Source organism: Plecotus auritus (genome assembly GCF_963455305.1).
Source record: "Plecotus auritus genome assembly, chromosome: 3".
NCBI lineage: Eukaryota > Metazoa > Chordata > Mammalia > Chiroptera > Vespertilionidae > Plecotus > Plecotus auritus.
The window spans coordinates 198000558-198018624 of NC_137772.1; the positions used below are offsets into that span (position 1 = coordinate 198000558).

General features: G+C 37.6%; 1 protein-coding gene across 2 annotated transcripts in view; it reads right to left on the reverse strand.

Moving 5' to 3' along the window:
• The window catches only part of PIK3C2G (phosphatidylinositol-4-phosphate 3-kinase catalytic subunit type 2 gamma), a gene marked incomplete at both ends in the record, with an annotated part of 259737 nt that overhangs the window by 157212 nt on the left and 84458 nt on the right, over nucleotides 1-18067 (reverse strand). The gene's annotated exons all lie outside the window — the stretch shown is intronic.

An 18067-nucleotide genomic window follows, 5' to 3' on the forward strand; every position in this document is an offset into this window, starting at 1 on the left:
ACCCTTAAGTAAAGAAGTTCTCTCTCCTGGTTTGCCTAGGATTCCTGTGACTCTTGTTGCAGGGGTGTGCTCTCTTGGGTCCCCTGCATTCACCCATATGGCTCACAGCCATGTGGTCCCAATACACAGCGGACAAGTGGACAGCAACTAGTCTGATGCTACATGGGACCCAGATTCACCCGTGGAATGGGAACTCTGGACATTGGCTTTGCTTTCAGATCTGCTGAATCCCCAGCTGCACATCTTCCAGGAGTGGATTAAGGGAAATGGGACTTTAGAAACCGAGGGATGTAATTGCATGAAAATAAAGCTTTCTACCACATCTCATTCTCCCATGGGGGCCTCTAGAAATGCTTATTCCAGTGGTACCCCAGGAACCCCACTCCCACTAGCAACAAAGGCCATCCACACATTTCTGCAATAATAATAGGACATCTAACATCTTTTCTAAAATAGGATGCAAATCTTTGCTTATAATTTAGCCATGCATTTATTAAATAAAGTATTACCAGCTGGAGGCCTGATGGTTTATATGATTACTAATGGAATACATTTGAATGAATTTGGCCAGATCATAATAAAAATTAGAAATCTAAAGTATTTTATAATAAATAAAAATAATTTAATAAGGCTAACTCTTACTAGAACAGGAGTTCTTGAGGGAAACTGTACCTTATTCGTTTAGGACTGCACACGCCTATGGTAAGATTTGACACTCATTAGACAATAAATGTGTGTTACTGAACCAAATTTATGGAGGTATTTAGCATTTGAAACCCTATTTCAAAGACAATTTATCCTCAAATGGGCTCCTCAGGTTGTCATTATTTTGTTCCATCAGAAGAGTTAGATTCAATTATCTCCAAGCGCCTGGAAGTGCCTAGAGATAACTTTAGGCACCATCTTGCTTTGACATGATTTTGATATACTGCTTTGACATAGTTAAAAATAACCGAGCTCTGATTAGAACAATTGATTGTAAATAAACACGTTTTCAGGAAAAATAGCCGTAATTTAAAATTCCAAGGGCTATTTATAGTAACTCATTTAAAAACAAAGAAATGAATAAACAAATAAACAAAACCCCCAAATCACTTTGAATGATTTTTTTTCAATCTGTCAGGTAGGAACTCTGAAGATTGGCTCCCAATACTGGGGAGGTCAGAAAGCTTTAAAGTCTTTAATATCCAGTCTTTGTTCAGCATATGAGGTTACTGAAGGGTGAAATGAATACTATGCAGCTTCAGTGTAAAGGAAAAAATGGTATTTCTCAGTATCTCTCAACTCTCCTCTTAACAATAGTTTGAAATGTAATGTTTAAACAGGTTACGTATCTTTTCTTCATTTAAACTGAGCATTTTAATCTCAACAAGAATTTCACTTGCAAGGTTATTCACTCAAAACCCTTGTTTCTGACCTGCAAATACAGTTCCAATAATTTTCTTTCTTTGAACATTCTGGCAATGAGACCTAGTGAGAACTGTAGTGCAGACGCATCTCAAGAAGTACCACAAAGGTCAGAAGATCTCAGTGTAGCATCAAAAACAGCTTGAGAGCAGAAAGAGTGTAATAAAAATGCAAAGCTGGAAGATGGTCAGCTGGTTTTAGCACACTAAGACTTCATTTTCTCCTAACTAAATGTGATTCACTCTAATTTATTGCTCTCAATTTCTAAACCATTTGTCTGAAGCTTGCGGCCATCAAGGTCCGTGTAAGGACGTTTGAAGCCTTAAAGGGAATAGTTACTTGGTACATTTTGTTGCCTTAAGTGATTACTTAAGTCAGATACAAGTCACCCAGGCTTTCTTATGTACCTATTTTATCTTATTGATATGAATAACAACAAAAAATGAAAAATAGCAAAACCATGACAAAACAAAACTCTTTGATGAGTACTATACCTCTAATTATGTATTTATTTCTAAATACTGAAGTGTAAACTCCATGAAATCAGATTTTTTTGCCTGATTTGTTCATTGATATGTCCCCAATGCCTACAGATTGGTGGGCATGCTCTACATATTTATTTGAAGAATATCCAAACCAAATGAATTGTCTTTCCACCTCAAACATCTCTACATCCAGACTTTCCATTTTTAGCCTGTGTTATCATCTTTTTCCAATCATGTAGGTCTAAAAATTTGAGATACTTCCCCCCACCCCCGGATGCCCTTCTCATTAAATTTTTTTCTCCTTCCCATCTGGCAAAATTCTACTCATCACTATAGTCAATGCTCAAGCACCCATTTACCTGCAAAGCCGTTGTAGCCACTTTGTATACCTGTAGAGTTGATCATACCCTTTTCTATGAGGTTTTATATTATGTACATGGTTGAAGGCAGGCTTATTCATTCATTAATTCTAGTGCATGCACAGATGAATAAAAGTTTGTGGAATTGCTAATGATCTTTTATATTGATATCTAATTATTTGTTAAGTTCTGTTGACTTTTCTATTCTAATGACTCTAGCATCATGCCTGTTTTTAGTTTCTTCTGCAACTGTCTAGTCTAGGCAATAATTATCTCATGCTGGTACAAAAGTTTTTCATAGTAATCCTATATAATAAAAGCCTAATATGCTAAGTGTCTAGTCGTCTGGTTGTCCATTCAACCAATCAAAGCATAACATGCTAATGATATGCTAAGGCCACCCAACTGCTGGCTATGATGTGCACTGACCACCGGTCAACCAGTCACTATGATGTGCACTGACCACCAGGGGCAGACACTCAACGCAGGAGCTTCCCCCTGGTGGTCAGTGTGCTCCCACAGGGGGAGTGCTGCTTAGCCAGAAGCCAGGCTCATGGCTGGCGAGCATAGCAGCTGTGGCAGGAGCCTTTTCCGCCTCCAGGGCAGCACTAAGGATGTCCAAATTGTCAGTTGGACATCCTCTGAGGGCTCCTGGACTGCGAGGGGGTGCAGGCTGGGCTGAGGGACACCCCTGAGTGTACGAATTTCATATACCGGGCCTCTAGTACCTTATAAAATTTCTTAATTTATTTGTAAGTTTATTTCTCATAAAACATTGAATGGTTTGCTACTTCCACTGTGTCTCTTTCAGCCCATGTAAATATTCAAGGCTAGCTGAACACTTCAGATTTTTCTACTCCTGTGATACTGCATAAACTGCTCTCGCTCACTGGGATGATATTTTTACTCTGAAAATGCCATGTGAATTCCCACAATTGTGAGTACTGTAACTTTCACTGGGAATATCCTCCTTTTTCTTCTTAAAGTTCTATTCCTCATTCACAATGGGGACCAAATACTCTTAAGGTAAGGATCCCAATCTTAGTAATCAATTTTCTGAACTCTAAGGGCATTTACTAGATGACTCCATGGTCACTTAGGATATGCTAGTGTGCATTTGGGTTTATCTTTTTATAGATGTATCTCAACTAGTGAATAAATCAACTGAGAATAAGGATTGTTTCATCTTTTATTTTTATGCCTGGGACTTAGTACCATGCTTCAGACATGATTACCCTATATAATCCTATAAAATAAAGAGATAATATGCAAATTGACCATCACTCCAACACACAAGATGGCCAGCCCATGTGGTCAAAGATGGCTGCCCCCAGTGGACACAAGATGGCCAGCAGGGGAGGGCAGTTGTGGGCAATCAGGCCAGCAAAGGGGGGGGGCACTTGGGAGGGACCAGGCCTGAAAGGAAGGGCAGTTGGGGCAATCAGGCTTGCAGGGGAGGGCAGTTAGGGGTGACCGGGCTGGCAGGGGAGCAGTTAGGTGTTGATCAGGCTGTCAGAAGAGTGGTTAGGGGGTGATCAGGCTGGCAGGCAGAAGCAGTTAGGGGCAATCAGGCAGGAAGGCAGGTGAGTGGTTGGGAGCCAACAGTCCTGGATTGTGAGAGAGATCCCAATTGGAGAGGGTGCAGGCTGGGCTGAGGGAATACCCCCACCCCATGCATGAATTTCTTGCACCAGGCCTCTAGTAATATAATAAATAAAATCATATTATGAAGCCCCTTTTATTTTTTGCTATGCTCTAATTTACATAGATAGCAATAGGTATAATTCCACAAACACCACTCATATAAATTCTAGATTTCCCCTCCTCCCCATTCACATGGTAAGAGAAAAACAAATCTAAAGACAGTGTAAAAAATAATTTTTTTTTTTCAGATTCCTTCAGGAACAACCTCCTCACCTCCAAAAAATACCTCACAACCTCATGACATCTGCATAGTATAATCCAAAAGAAAAATTATATATTTGTATCAATATGTACAGATGCTGGAAAGAATGTTTTTGCACCTTAATGGAAAAGGATGTATCTTTTATTCACTACTGTTGTTTGAAGTTCAGAAAGAAATTGGGAGCAAAATTGCTAAGAAACTAACTAACCACATGACATCCTGAGATGTGACTAAGGCCTAACAACATTAAAGCACATCCAAATATAACTCGCATTTGACTATTTTAGAAAGAGTTGGCCACATTAAAGGAGACTGGCAGAGTTAGTGAAGTTCCTGAGAAATGGGCTTTTTCATACATTGCTGGCAATATATAGCAACATGAATTTAAAAAAAAAAAATCTTTAAAATGTGCTTATTCTTTTTCTAGCAATTTTACTTTTGGAAATTTATCCTAAGAAAATAACCAGAAATGTGGGTGAAATCTATGTATATATGCAAAACTGGCAATGATAGAAATGTCTAAAAATAAAAAGTTAAATATCAATGACCAGGCAATAGAATATATGCAGTCATTAAAATATTAAATGAATATTTAATGATATAAAACAAATATGTCAAACTCAAAGGCTAACACGGGCCAAATAAACAAGTTTTAAGTTTATGTGGGCCGCAAAAAAACAAAAGCTTTAATTTTCATAGAAAAGTAGGTTTGTTTCGATAGAGACATGCTGAATACAAAGGGCTGAAATAAATGAGTAATTGTTAACATAAAATAACAAAACATTTTAATAAAAATTAATATTTTTTTCTTGAACATTAACTTACCAGACACTGAATAACTGCATAAATTAATAAGCATAATGCAAATAAACCTATTTTTCCTTTTCTCTGAAAGCAAAATATTTCCAATTGCGCACACCAAACAAGTCAGTACAAGACTAATGATGGGGCCGTCGGTTGCTAAAATATTCCCTGCTAGTATTAGTGGAGAGAAATGGTGCACCTGTGCCTAAGATGCATAAGGGAAATGAATGCAACATGGTTATAGTAATCAGTCATTAGCGAAAGTTGTAGTTTACTATTAATAATTATGTATAACAGGATATTGTAAAAATCAAGTTATGAAATTTTTATTAAAATGTTTCTTACATACTGTTATATTGGCTGGGCTGCAAAAATATTCAATGTGGGCTGCATGCAGCCCATGGGCCTCGAGTTTGACATGCTTGATATAAAGCATTATGAAAAATGTATACGAAGGATCAAAATGTTAATACCAAGTATCTGAGTGGAAGTTTCATGGGATAACTACAGTTTTCTTTTTTAAGCTTAAAGTTTATCAGTTACTAAAAATATTTTTAAAAGCCCAGCCATTCAACTTATTATGAAAATCCTATGTAATAAAGAGGTAATATGCAAATTAACCCTCACACCCTCATAAGATGGCTGCCTACAACCAGGCTGTCAGGGGGGTTAGTGAGGGACGACCAAACGACTGAACAGCTGGCTGCATGGGGCAACCAGGCCAGCAGGGGGGCAGTTGGGGGTGACCAGACCAGCAGGGGGCAACTAGGCCAGCAGGGGGGAGCAGTTAGGGGAGACCAGGCCGGCAGGGGGGGGGGGCAGTAAGAGGCAACCAGGCCAGCAGGGGGGGGGGGGCAGTTAGGGGAAACCAGGCCAGTGTGGGGGGGGGGGGTGCAGTTGGGAGCAACCAGGCAGGCAGGTAGGTGAGCAATTAGGAGCCAGTGGTCCAGGTTTGTGAGAGGGATGTCTGACTGCCGGTTTAGGCCTGATCCTGGGGACATCCCTCAAGGGGTCCCAGAATGGAGAGGATGCAGGCTGGGCTGAGGGGACCCCCCCATGCATGAATTTCGTGCACTGGGCCTCTAGTATATTAATAATGGAAAATTCGTTAGCACTAGAAGAAAGCTCCCAACTATATGTCCTTTTAAGAATGCAAATCATTGTGTGAAAGAATAAGAATTATATTTTTAAGTCAACTTAGAATATTCCATAAACATAATAGGCCCAAAAGAGATCTTTGCCTCTGCAGAATTTATGTTTAATACCTTTTCAGGGCTTTGAACTAAGCCATAGATCAATGGACAAAGATGTTCCACAAATCCTGTCATTCTGTCTGTGTCCTGTTGTCTGAAACTATTTAAACATTCTTTTTGGGTTATAGCTGTTGGCATTTCATGCTTAGTAACTCATTCCTCAATAAGGTTAGGGCCACCCATATTAGTTCTCTGACTGTGGTGTGATATTTACAGACTTAAATGTCATATGTAACAGAAGCACTGCAACCTATTTTGAATTTTCCACAAACCAGGTATTTGTCCTTTCCAACAACCTGATTTGCTTGAAAAATACATGTAATTTCTGCCAATAAAACAGGTGCCACTCCTTAGCTATTCTGATCACTTTGTTAATGTAATTACTCTAGGCATGGACATTACCCCTTGAGTCTGGAGAAGAAGCAAAATTATTGTTAGAAGATTCATCAGGCTGATATTGACCAGTGTATTATTTATTTACAATTATAAAAGATTTCCTTATAATCAATCAGAACATAGATGATTTATAATGTAATAAATGGATATCTGTCTAGTTTGATTGATTAAAAAGAGATAAGGTCAACCCTGGCCTGATGGCTCAGTTGGTTGGAGTGTCATCCTGTAAATCAAAAGGTTGCCAGTTTGATTCTTGGTCAGAGCACATATCTAGGTTGCAGGTTTGATCCCCAGTCAGGGCATATATGGGAGGCAACCAATTGATGTTTATTTCTCATATTGATGTTTTTCTCTCCTTTCCTTTCTCTCTAAAATAATAAATTAAAAAAAAAACATATTATTGAGTGTGGATTAATAACAAATACAAGGTCAATAAAATTCCATTACTTGTTGAGGAAGAGATTACATCAGGTAAAATAAATTTCTATTTATAATGAAAAAAAATGTAGGCTTATAAGGGTTCAAGTGAAATATTCATTTCTTTAAGGATATTAATCATTTTTAAGTGTTCATTTAAGCAATTTTATGTTACCTAATTTAGTTTCCCCAAGCATGTCTGAATTATGCTCAAAAGCAAAGCATTGCACTGGCTGGCTTACTATTCAGTTTTACAAGAGTTTTGTGAGCAGTGCTTCTACATATTCAGGGCTTAGTTGCCTATGAATTGAGAATACAATAGAGTTTTGGGGATCTGTAAAAGGGCTTTATACTATAGCTAAGATAAATATAACTCTATACAATGATTGTTAAGGAATTACCTAAAAATTGCACACAGTCAATTGTCTAATGAGGATATTCAGACAGGAAGAAAAAGTACTCCTTGGAGATTAGGATTGTAACACTTAATCCAAGTTATGTGGCGAAAAATTTCAAACGGTGAAAAATTAAGTAAAATTAAAGCAACTTTAAGATAAATATCTTTCAAAGGAACTTCAGGAAAATATCAACTCTGTATTTGTCAATACTGTAGAGTATACACAGAGTTGAGGGCCAAGAGGAGGATTCAGTTGGAGTGGTAATCCTTACATGGCCAGAAAAGGGAGAGTATCAAGTTTCTAGGTAACTTGTTGGCTCAAATTGCACATAGAAACTGACCAGAGGTTAAAGTTTGCTGTGTAACAGAAGTCCTATTTTTGGTCTCAGGACCCATTACACATTTAAAAATTAAGGAAGATTCCAAAGAGTTTTTGTTTATGTGGGTTATAGCTGTTAATAATTACCATCCTATCTAATAAAAGAGTAATATGCAAATTAACCATCACTCTGCAACAAAATGGCGGCACCCATAGCCACAAGATGGCAGCACCCAGTCCTCTAAGTCCTGCCAAAGTCCTCCAGTCCCAGGGAGGGCTGCCGCTGAGAACCGGCAGCGTAAGTGGCCTGGCAGAATGCTGCCCAGAGGCCCTCCTGACCAAAAACCAATTCACTCCCCACGGAGCAATCCCTTCCCAGCCCCAGCCTGGGGTCTCAGCCTGGGAGGGGCGCGCAGCCCCACGGAGCGATCCCCTCCCAGCCTGGGGTCTCAACCACTGAGTCACACCAGCCAGGTAGATATGGAGGAATCTTAAATGTTTCTTTTTTAAAAAATATATTTTATTGATTTTTTACAGAGAGGAAGGGAAAGGGATAGAGAGCTAGAAACATCTATGAGAGAGAAACATGGATCAACTGCCTCCTGCACAATCCCCACTGGGTATGTGCCCCCAACCAAAGTACATGGCCTTGACCAGAATTGAACCTGGGACCCTTGACTCTGCAGGCCGTCGCTCCATCCACTGAGCCAAACCAGTTAGGGCTGTCCAATATGTTAGAAAACAACCCTATCTAATAAAGAGGGATATGCAGGGGAGGGCATTTGGGGGTGACCGGGCTGTCAGGGGAGGGCAGTTGGGGATGATCAGCCTGGCAGGGGAGCAGTTAGGCATCGATCAGGCTGGCAGGGGAGAGGTTAGGGGGTGATCAGGCTGGCAGGCAGAAGCAGTTAGGGGCAATCAGGCAGGCAGGCAGGTGAGCAGTTGGGAGCCAGCAGTCCCGGATTGTGAAAGGGATGTCCGACTGTCGGGCCTAAACAGGCAGTCGGACATCCCCTGAGGGGTCCCAGATTGGAGAGGGTGCAGGTTGGGCTGAGGGACACCCTCCCATGCACGAATTTCGTGCACCGGGCCTCTAGTATTAGAAATAAAACTAGAACATTTAAGAAATATAGGGTATCCCCAAAAATGTATACACACACTTTGAATAATTTTAAAGGCAGTGTTTATTAAAATACATTTCAATAAAAGTGTGTATACAGTTTTTGGGGACACCCTGTATTTATCAACTCATTTACAATATGCTTCTATGAAAAATAGCTGTATTTTCAACAACAAAGAAAATGCTCAGTGAGAAGAGCAATATTATTTTACATTTTTGCAAATCTCTTCCATGTCTGGCTTAATAGGAGACAGCTGGATGCTCTTGTCTGTTTCTGCATTAAACCTGATGCAATACAGCCTCTGGAAATTCTACTCTGCACTCATGAGTAAACAAGTGTGACAGAGGCAAATGACATCTTAGAATTATTACAAAAACAGTTTTGATCTTTGGCATCACTGTAAGCATGTTGGGGACGACAAACCTCACTTGGAAACCCTTTGGTGTACAACATCGTTTTGGCATGTGTCATTGTCGTGGGGCCATCAGTCAAGGAATTGGCCCTGTGGATTGTTACTAAGATAGCAGCACACCAACCTAATTCTTTCCCAAGCAAAAACATAAAAATAAAAAATACATGGCTTTGAAGTCATCTGAGAAATATTGAGATTAGGGTATTGTCATTCCTGTTCTCTTCCCTTAAATATTTACAATTTCTCTCATTTCAGAGGGCTATGGGAATATCACAAAAGACTCAGACACGCTTCAACAAAGCCGGTGGAGTCGAGAAATGAAATTGCAACAGAAAAGTACATCTTTCAACTTCTGTTTGATTTATTATTTTGTAATTTATAATCCTTTATTTTCTCCCATATCATAGTTTTTCTATTTTTTCCTTCTTTGTCTAGTTTGAAAAATGATATAGGGTCAATATCTTACTCAAAGAACTTTTTAAGTGATGGGTGAAAGCCAAATAGGACGTAAGGAGAGTTGACCTTTAAAAAAAAGCAACTTTGAGTAAACTGAAAAGCAAAGCAATCTGAGATTAAGCATAAGTGTAACAGAAATGTCAGACTTCAGAATACATAGTAAGCATTCACACAGAATGCCGTGAAGCTACTCACAGTTAAAAGCCCCAATGTCAGGTTTGAATTATAAAACTACCAGAAGTGCAGAACTGTTTCTCCAACAAGCTTTGAGTCAGATGATACACTCTGCATCGGCTTTGAAGAAAAATGTTAATATGACTACCTTTGCTATTTTTCTAATTCTAAAATGATCTGATGTGACAAAAGAATTTTTTTTCTAGAAAATGTGGTGAGTAAAGATTCTTTAGGATCATTGTAAACCTTTATCTACTGTATAATCCATGTTTCTTCCAGGATTTTCACTGATTATAGAATATTAGAACTCACTCAAATTTGGAGACCTGGTTCAATCTCCTGATTGCTCGATGAAGAAACTGAAATTTGAAGAGTTTAAGCTGTTTGCCCAAGGCCAGTTGTTGGTGGGCACTGAAATTAGAATACAAATGTCCAGAATACTGGGCAAGTAGGCTTTCTACAATACTTTTAGCAAGGCCTTTTTATCTTTTGACTATGCATTTTCATATATGCTTATACAAAACCCATCAGTCTAGCTGGGGTGCGCTATTTATTTTACTGCACTCTAAATGGTTCCATAGGGACCATAATAGTGATCAGCATAATTTGTCAAGTTGGACTGGGGCATTGACCCTTTCATGAACCAAAAGGAATAAGAATAAATGCTAGACCTAAGGAGACATAGAAACAATACAAAGATATTTCTTGATAGTCTATGGCCTTGTATTTAGAAGTTGGGGATTAGCAATATAGTCATGGTATGAATTACCAGCAGTATTGATTTTGTTCCTCTTATATGATTACTAGAGGCCTGGTGCATGAAATTTGTGCATGGGGTGTGTGTGGGGGGGGGGTCCCTCAGCCCGGCCTGCACCCTCTCCAATCTGGGACCCCTTGGGGGATGTCTAACTGCCGGTTTGCCCTGCAGGATCAGGCCTAAACCAGCAGTTGGATATCCCTCTCGCAATCCGGGACTGCTGGCTTTTAACTACTTGCCTGCATGCCTAATGGCCCCTAACCACCTCTGCCTACTGGCCTGATGCCCCTAACTGCTCCCCTGCTGGCCTGATTGCCCCCCCCCCCCCAACTGCCCTCCCCTGCCAGCCTGATTGCCCCTAACTACCCTCCCCTGCTGGCCTTGATCACCCCTAACTGCCCTCCTCTGCCAGTCTGATTGCCCTTAACTGTTTCTGCCTCGGCCCCCACCACTGTGGCTTTGTCCGCAAGGACTTCTGGAAGATGTGCAGTCTAATTAGCATATTACCCTTTTATTAGTATAGATACTTTGATTTTACCTATAGACAAGCTTAGGAAGACAATACATAAAGCAAGTGGTTTATTGAAAGAGATTTTGTGTTTGGATACATTAAATATTACATAAAAAGCTCTTTCTAAGCAAGCTTATCTACACGCTTGACTTTTCATCCTTCTGTGGATGATTTCCAGATTGAGGTTTTTAGCTCAGATTTCGCCTTTGAACAACCACCAGACCTGTAAATTCAGCCATCTCAAGCACACCTCAAAGCCAACATACCCCGATCTGAACTACCTTGTTATTTTTTAAATTTTTATTTATTTATTTATTTATTTTTTGGTATAGCAAAGGTGGAGATTTATTGAACAAGTACAGACTCCCACGTAGGGAAGGGGAAGAGTCCCTACCTTGTTATTTTATAATCTGTCAGTCACCCAGGGTGTTCCATCTTAGTGAATGTTTCCAGTATGTACTTACTTACGTAAAACAGAAATTAAGAAGTAATCCTTGACACCTCTCGTTTTCACTGTCCCTCCCAATTCAAACTTGTTTTTTCTATTTTTTTACTCCGATTCTGTTCATTTCATAACTCACCACTACCACCTTCCCAGGTTGACTGCTGTTCTATGACACCTGGATGGCTTCCATAGCTTCCTAGAGAATCTTCTCTCATTTATTTTTGCTTCCCTCACTCAATCCATGCTTCACTCAGAGTTATTTATAAAAAATGCAAACATGTTCTCCCATTTATAATCATTTCTGCCTTCCCATTGGTACTTAAATAAAAAACCAAGTTGCTTAATATGGTCCTGTTTAGAGCTCTTGAACATGGTTTTTCTAGTCTTATTTTAACATGCTAGTCATCTTATATCATACACTCCTTTCCTGGCCTTCAGGCATAGCAGCTCTCTTAAATTCAGGTTCTGTCCCAGGACTTTTTCCTAGATTCTTTTTTCCCAGAAAACTCTTGTCTTATTCTTCCCTTTCACCAATTCATTCACGCTCATCTTTGGATCTGAGCTCAAATAAACTTTCTCAGGAAGGCTTTTCCCACTTTGAAGAAAGCTTTTGTTCCTTTATATATAGAACCATACATCTTTCATTCAGAGCTGTTGTAATACCTGCTAAATTTATAATTTGGTAATGGCTTATTTCTCCCTACCTCTAGTAGATTGCAACTTCATGAAGGCAGGACTAGGTTTTGTTTTTAATATATTTTTTATTGATTTCAGAAAGAGGAAGGAAGAGAAAGGGTTAGAAACATCAATGATGAGAAAGAATCATTTATTGGCTGCCTCCTGCATGCCCCCTACTGGGGATGGAGCCTGAAACCTGGGCATGTGTTCTGACCGGGAATTGAACCCTGACCTTCTGGTTCAGGGACCTAAGCTCAACCATTGACCCACACCAGCCGGGAAGGACTTTTGTTTTTGCTTAACATGCTAGTTTGAGGGCCTAATAAAGTGCCTAACATGAGTAGGCTATCAATAAATATCTGTGGAGTAGATGAATGAACAGATTGGGTTTCAATTTCTTTATCTGTAAAATAAGGATGAGTAAATTGGGGAAAATTGTAGATGTTGGTAATAATATTAAAGAGATTGCTTGTAGGTTAAATCATATATTGTGAAAGTGCTTTGTAAATTGTAAGTCATTATTCAATTTTGATTTATTATTAAAATGCTAACATTTATCACATGAATTTTGACAAGTGAATTTAAGTTATTTAAGCTTTATAGAAATTAAATTATTCCCATGAATTTATTGTATTTACATTTTGGGATCGAAAGAATCCAAACTCTTTTAAAAATATAGTTATGATGAAGACAATGATATGATAAAGATGACTGGTAGCATTTATTGAATGTACATAAGTACTTATCCTATAAGGTGTATAATGCTATTACCTCATTTTATAAGGAAACTTGCCCAAGGTTATTTGAGAAATAAGTGGCAGAGCCAGATGTTTGATTTCAATGTTTATGTTGTCAACTGTAAAATTTGGAAGCCATTCCAAAGGTGCACAAAGGCAAGATGCATATCTTCGAGTTTATGTGTTTCCTCATTCCTCATACTTAGTTTATTACCTTGGCACTTCCTTCATGGAGGATATTGAAACTTCCACATTTTTCTCTTCCACAGCCATATTTACCTATAATTGTATTCATGTTTTTTATCCCCTCCCACCTGAGAGGAAGAAGTTTCTTTCTTTCCTTGGGTAAAATTCCCATTTGCACTGTTGTTCCAGGCTACTGGCTGTTGGCATCATCTCATTTTGCCATTGTTCCCACTCCTCTGTTTTCTGATCTTCCCTTCATACATCCGTCTTCAAGCATGTTTGCAAGCTCTTTTATTGAAACAAGCATACAAACCCCAAACCTCAAAATCTTGTTCTGACCTCCTCCAATTTTAGCAACCTTGTCTTTACCATCAGTACAATTCTCTTCTAACATGATATTAAATTGCTCACTATTCTCTGAACCTCCTTAACTGTTCTCATGCTATTTGTTTTTCCTGGGATGCCATTTTCTCTCTTCCCTACTCAGAAAGTTCCTATGAATCTTTCAAGGTAGAATTCAATGCCTTTATGAAGCTCTTTTTACTTTCTCTGAAAGAATTTGCCTTCCTTTGGTCACATATAGCACTTAATACTTTGATTATAGTATAAAATACATAGCATAGTGATTTTTAGCGTAAGCCTTATCTCTAAATTTTATGTTTTTTTAGAGACAGTTACTATGACTTATGTTTCTGTCCCTTTAATTCATTGCATTCCACTTTCCATGTACATATATTTTTGCTCAATAAATAAATGGAAGGGATACATATCATCAATCACTTCATTATTTAGTCAAATGTGGAAGTTATAACTGTTTTCCTTTTCCATATCCCAGTCTGCCTATTTACAATGCTAGCAAAGAATGTCTTTGCATAAATGAATCTTCACAATAAAGAATACAGTGGTTTGGGCAAACATTTTTGTGAAACATTTCTCCAAGGGAACTGATTTTGGAATCTAGGCATTGCCTGTTAAGTATTGCTCTTCTTCTTGCAAAACAATAATTTTACATCATGTGGGATGACAAGTTCTGGTACCTTGTCAAATTTTTATTTAAGCTTCTGATGTAATCCTCTGATGCCAGTTTGGAGTCGCTATTTTTAAATGAATCTTTCCTTGAACTGCCTTTTAATTCCTTGGGTAATTTCTGCTTGTTATTAACAGTTGAATAGTTGTGCCTGTGCATCAGAGTTCAAGAAAATAGCAAGCATCTGCCAAGAACCACAGACCTTAGCCTTTGGTCTCTGTCATCCTGACAGCACTGCCACCTCTAATGGAAGTCTCAGTACCGGAACACATTGCTGGCATTCACTAGTAGAGATATTAACACCTTATGGCCCACACTAGGTAAATTAAATCTCAATATGGCTCTTGCTAAAAATAAACTTAAAGGAGGTGGTGCATCTTCAGAGAGAACTAAGTAAACAGCAATATTAAAAAATTTCCAAGCTAAAAATGGAGCACGTAAGTTCTCAAGAGGTTAAACCATTGAAAAGATAGATTGTTCAAAGGAGAAAAAAGACAGCTCTCTGAAAAACTCACTCTGACAACTCACTTAACAAGCACATTCTGTTTGTTCTCAGAAAAGTTAGGTTTTGATTTTGGAGAAGTTGAAAGGTTCATTTCTGGAAACAGCTTGTTCTCAAGGTTTTTCATAGCTCAGTTAAACTAAGAGTGGGAGTCACAGGATGAATACAATGGAAATACTCCAACCTTTTCAGTGACCTTCTTTGGTGTATAATAAGAAACTGTCTAATGTGCAAATAAATCAAATTTCTACTAAGTTCACTGAATGACACTTAATAAATGGCACTCTACTTTGAAACCAGTCCCTATAACCTCTAAAATCTGATTATCTAGGAAAAAGAAAAAAAGAATTACACAGTGAATAGATACATGCAAGCATGAAAAGATAGTTAAGTGCAGATATTTACTATAGTAAAGCTATTTCAGGACAGTGTTATTTACATATTTAACATGTAAATAGCCTAGCATATTCATGGAGGAAGGCTGTAAGCATAGTGGTTAAGATTACAAGCTCTACTCTCTGGATTTAACTCTAGCTCCTCAACTTACTAGTGTCACATTGGGCAACTTAACCCCTGTAAGCCTCAGTTTCCTCACAGGTAAAATTGAGATGACAGTGTTTGTCTCATAGGGTTATTGTGGATATTAAAATGAGGTAGTGCCGAGGGGCAGTAAGTAAAAATTCAATTTTTATACTTAAAATGGTAAGTCAAATAGATTTTCAAAGTTGGTTTAGGTAGAGAAGGCTCGCTGTAAGCAGAATTATGCTTTGTTATCAGGAATCAGAGAATATTTAGGTCCATCTAGAGAATGTTCTTATTTTATAAGCAAGAAAATTGAGTATTATAGGCTTCATTCTGATAAAGACATTTTATGAAATAGTCCATGAACTTTACAAAAATATTAGTTGACACATTTAATGTTTTAAAATAGACCAAGGTACATCTTAATCAAACAGTAATAAATTGCAAAAACAAACAAACCCAGTTGATGCTTTAGAAACTTTAAAAAGTTGTCCCATAAGAGAACTGTGCTTTAGAGATATAAGGATTCATTGTTTTTATTTTTATGGTTACTTTTTAAAATTTTTAATAGCTTTGTTGAGATATAATTCAAATGCCATGCAATCCACTCAAAGTGTACAATGCAGTGGTTTTTAGCATGTTCCCTAAGTTGTGCAACCATAACCACAAAAATAAACCTCATATCCATTAGCAACCATTTCCCATTTCTCCCCAACCTCCCTTGGCCCTACGCAACCACTAACCTTTCTGTCTCTATGGATTTGTATTTTCAGGACATTTCTTACAAATGGAATCATAAAATATATGGTCTTTTGTAATTTGCTTCTTTCACTTAGCATGATGTTTTCAAAGTTCATTAATGTTGTAACATATATTAATATTCATTCTTTCTATTATCAAATAATATTCCATTGTGTGAAGTGCCACATTTTATTTATCCATTCATTAATTGATGTCCATTTGTGTTGTTTCTATCTTTTTAGCTATTATAAATAATGCTGCTCTAAACATGAGTGTTTGAATTGAAATATTTTTTATTTATCTTGGGTATATACCTAAGTGTGGAATAGTTGGGTCATTATGGTAACGCAATGTTTAATATTTAAGGAACTGACATGTTGGTTTCATTTTACATTTCCCCCAGTAACATATGAGATTTTAAATTTCTCCACAACACTTATTTGTCTTTTTTATTATTATCATTTTATTGATGTGAAGTGGTAACTCATTGTGGTTTTAATTTGCACTTTTCTAGTGGTTAGTTACATCGTGTATCATTTCATGTATTTATTGGACATGTACATTTTATTTGGGGAAATAACTATTTAAATCCCTTGACCAGTTAAAAATTGAGTTATTTACCTTTTTGTTGTTGAGTTGCAAGAGTATTTATATATTCTGGATAAAATTCCATTATCACATATATGATTTGCCTAAATTTTTCTTATTCTGTGAATTGTTACATTTGCATTTTGAAGCAACTTTCTATTAGCCAATCAGATCAGGAATGATAAAATAATAATTGTGTTAATATTCTGTCTTAATTGAATAAAAAACTAGAACTTAGTAAAAAAAATTACAGATTTTGGTTATTATATATCTAAATCAGGAAAATAAGTTAAGAGTAAGATAGAAACAAGTCTATCTTTTACAGAAGGGTCTTAAAATACAAGCATAAACTGTGAATGATCCCAATGAAACCAGTTAATTATTAATTGATTTTCGTACCGTATCATTCTCTTATTCATTCAACTGTATAAAGTAATGTGTGTCATAAAGAAAATGGTGAAGCCTACTGCAAAAAACAAGAAACAGGGGTAATAAATTACCTAACCCAACAACTCAAAGAGTTAGAAAAAGAGCAACAAGAAAAGCCCAGTGTAAGCAGAAGGAAGGAAATAATAAAGATCAGAGCACAGATAAACGACATAGAGACCAAAGAAACAATAGAAAAGATCAACAAAACCAAGAGCTGGTTCTTTGAAAGGATAAACAAGATTGATGAACCTCTAGCCAGGCTCACCAAGAAGCAAAGAGAGAGGACCCAAATAAACAAGATCAGAAATGAAAGAGGTGAAATAACAACAGATCCCGCCGAAATACAAAGGATTGTTAAAAAATACTACGAACAACTCTATTCCAACAAACTGGACAACCTGGAGGAAATGGACATATTCCTAGAAAAATATAACCTTCCAAAACTCAATCAGGAAGAATCTAAACATCTCAACATGCCAGTAACTATGGAAGAAATTGAAGCAGTCATCAAAGAGCTTCCAGCAAACAAAAGCCCGGGGCCAGACGGCTTCACAGGAGAGTTCTACCAAACATTCAAGGAAGAACTAAAACCTATCCTCCTCAGACTATTCCAAAAAATTCAAGAGGAAGGAACACTTCCAAGCTCCTTCTATGAAGCCAGCATCACCCTAATACCAAAACCAGATAAAGACAACACAATGAAGGAGAATTACAGGCCAATATCCCTCATGAATGTAGATGCCAAAATCCTCAATAAAATTCTAGCAAATAGGATCCAGCAGTACATCAGAAAGATCATACACCATGACCAAGTAGGATTTATCCCAGGAATGCAAGGATGGTTCAATATCCGCAAATCAATAAATGTGATACATCACATAAACAAATTGAGAGATAAAAATCACATAGTCATATCAATTGATGCAGAAAAAGCATTTGACAAAATATAACACCCTTTCTTGATAAAAACTCTCAACAAGGTGGGAATAGAAGGATCATACCTCAACATAATAAAAGCTATATATGATAAACCCACAG